Source organism: Gossypium hirsutum, chromosome A09 (genome assembly GCF_007990345.1).
Source record: "Gossypium hirsutum isolate 1008001.06 chromosome A09, Gossypium_hirsutum_v2.1, whole genome shotgun sequence".
Taxonomy (NCBI): Eukaryota; Viridiplantae; Streptophyta; class Magnoliopsida; order Malvales; family Malvaceae; genus Gossypium; species Gossypium hirsutum.
Genome location: NC_053432.1, coordinates 11,010,528 through 11,013,817, shown reverse-complemented (window position 1 = coordinate 11,013,817; position 3,290 = coordinate 11,010,528). Strand labels below are relative to the sequence as shown.

Sequence of the window (3,290 nt, the reverse complement as noted above, 5' to 3'; positions counted from 1 at the left end):
CTCATTTAGCGAATTTTTTGGAACTCTGCGACACTTTTAAAATTAATGGCGTTTTTGATAATGCCATTTGCCTTCAGTTGTTTCCCTTTTCGTTGAGGAATAAGGCTAAACAGTGGTTGAACTTGTTGCCACGAGGGTCAATCACTACTTGGGAATAAATGACCAAAAATTTTTGACTTAAATATTTTATGCTGGCTAAAACGGCTAAATTGAGAAATGATATCTCTTCTTTTGTGCAGATGGATCTAGAAACTCTTTATGATGCATGGGAGAGATAGAAGGACCTATTGAGACGGTGCCCTCACCATGGGTTACCTTTATGGTTACAGTTCAGACTTATTACAACGGTGTGAACCATTCAACAAGGCAACTTATGGACACAGCCGCCGATGGAACTTTGAACAACAAAACACCTGAAGAGGCTTACGAATTTATTGAAGAGATGCCATTGAATAACTATCAGTGGCAAGTCATGAGAACAAAGCTGAAAAAGGCAGCCGGTGTTTTCAACCTCGATGCGGTTACTATGCTATCTAGCCAGGTAGAACTTTTAAATAAAAAGATTGACGGGTTGTACGGTTCTACTCAGGTACATCCAGTGATGAGGTGCAATTCAAATGGAGGAGGAGTACACACAGAATATCAATTCTTCAACCCTAGCACCGAGGAGGAACAAGTTCAATAAATGGGTAACAATAATTCTAGACCTCAAAATAACCCATACAGTAACAGTTATAATGCAGGTTGGAGGAACCATCCCAACTTCTCATGGGGTAGCCAGGGAAATCAAAAGCCACAACCTCCCCCAGGTTTTCAACAACCACCTTACCAACAGGAAAAGAAGCCGAACCTTGAAAAGATGCTAACGAAATTTATCTCGGTATCAGAAACTCATTTTTAGAATACCGAGACAGCACTTAAGAATCAACAAGCGTCGATCCAAGGGCTTGAAACTCAGATAGGCCGGATTGCTAAACTGATTTCTGAATGACCACAAGGTAGCTTGACCAGTAATACTGAATCTAACCTAAGGGAACAGCTTAATGCGGTTACCGTTCAAGATGAAGAAGGGTTAGTTGAACCTGAACCAGAACCGAAGCAAGGAATTGTGGTAAGTAAAGGTAAAGGTGAGGTGGACCACAGTGAGTAAAACTGGTAAGTAAAGAGTACAAACCTCGCGTGCCATATCCCAGAGTGACAAGGAAAGGCCACACAGACAAACAATTTGGTAAACTCCTTAAATTATTAAAGAAATTACATATTAACTTACCGTTTATTGAAGTTCTTTCGCAGATGCCAAACACAGTTATATTTTTAAAGGAGCTTTTAGCAAATAAACGGAAGTTTGATGAGACGTCGCATGTGGAGTTAAGTGTAGTTTGCTCAGCCATTCTACAGAATAAGCTACCCAACAAATTGAAAGATCCAGGGAGTTTTACAATTCCTTGTTTAATTGGTAGCTTAGATGTTAATAACGCATTGGCTGATTTAGGGGTAAGCATTAACGTCATGCCCTATAAAATGTTTAAACAACTAGGTCTTAGGAAACCCAAACAAACTAGGATGAGCATTCAATTAGTAGATAAAACCATTAGATTTCCTAGGGGTATCATTGAAGACGTACTTGTCAAAATTGACAAATTTATATTCCCAATTGATTTTGTTGTTCTAGACATGGAAAAGGATAGTGAGTACCTTTGATTTTAGGACGACCCTTTTTAGCAACTACTAGAACTATTATTGATGTTGATACAGGTGAACTCACACTTCGTGTGGTGATAAAACAATCACTCTTCAAGCTCGTAATTCGAGTAACACATCGAATATTGAAGGTGGTTGTATAAATCATGCTACTAATACTGATCATGTAGTGCAACCTTCTTTGTAGGAAACACGTTCAAAGAGCATACATGAGCTATGTTCAAGTAACAACAAAGCACCCATCTATGAAGAGCAAAGGCTATAGATCGAGGAACTTGATGAATGGCTACATAGAAACCGAAAAAACATGATAAACAGAAACCACGCCACGACGGATTCAATGTTTTATCAAATCAACTTAAGGTTGGAGACAAAGTACTATTAGATACAGCAGACCCTCATATTACTACTTTTGAACCCAATGGAGCAATCCCTTTTACGGTACTTAACATTTTCCCATACGATACAGTCAAGGTAACTCATTCCAAATTTGGCACTTTTAAGGTAAATAGTACTCATCTAAAACATTATTTTGATAAAATTGATAGCAAGAATGAGGAGTGTAAACTCCTCACACCACCATGACCACGCAACAGAGAGGTAAGTCGAGCTTAGACTATAAATAAGCGCTTCTTAGGAGGCAACCTGAGCACTAACGGTGTTGATCTCTTTAAATTTTAGCTTTTAACATCTAAATCATTAACTGAGCCCTTGAACATAGGTTTTCCAAATCCACACGGCCAGGCACGTGGGCTTACCTTAGGCCATGCTCATACCACGGGCGGTGACACTGCCGTGCGATTCGGGCGATGACACGGCCGTGCTATACGGCCATGTGAAAATAGAGCAAAATTTTTCCCAAAACACGGGGTTCGATACGTTGCCACGGTCATGCAATATGGTCATGGGCAATCCTGCCAAATCAACACGGGCGTGCAACATGCCCGTGTCTATAAGCTGTGGAAGAAACTGAGAAATTAACACGGGCATTCGACACGCCCGTACCCACCACCCGTGGTCAAAACTGTCAAAATAACACAGGCGTGCGTATATATACACGGGCGTGGGGGAAGCGAAAGAAACAGGACACGGCCGTGTGCACCAATACTCCCAAATAACACGGGCGTGGGCCAAATTTCAGACGCTCCCAAATTTGAAAACCACGAAACACACGGGTTGAATAAGGGCACCCCCAATTTTTATATAAACCTCCACTATTCATCATCCCCTTCCTCAAAACCCTAACCCTAGCCACCGCTCTCACCGTCGTCGTCGCCATCTAAGCCCCGACCATCACCCTAAAATCCACCCTTTCTCCTCACTTTTTTCCATACGCATCAAAAGCTTCTCTCTTATCATTCCTTCCCTACACATTCCTTTCTTCTTTCCTCTTTCTCCACTCATCCTAAGCCATACTGTCACACCAGCACCACCGCCATCGTCATCCGCTGCACACCGGTGTCGTACCCCTCTTCCGTCAAGCACCACTATCGTTCATCAGTCGTTTGTTTCCCTTTCACCCTATTACTTTTATTTCTTTTACTTATGGATTTCTTGACTTATAATTGTTTTCACTGTTAATAATTTGC

The 3,290-nt window shown here is 41.3% G+C and overlaps 1 non-coding gene across 1 annotated transcript; it reads right to left on the bottom strand.

Annotated features, from left to right (window-relative positions):
• Nucleotides 1-206: 206 nt before the first annotated feature.
• LOC121207259 (small nucleolar RNA R71) lies at nt 207-313 on the bottom strand. The gene has a single exon (XR_005902351.1). It is a non-coding gene; the product is annotated as a small nucleolar RNA R71 (small nucleolar RNA).
• Between the last annotated feature and the right edge of the window lie 2,977 nt (nt 314-3,290).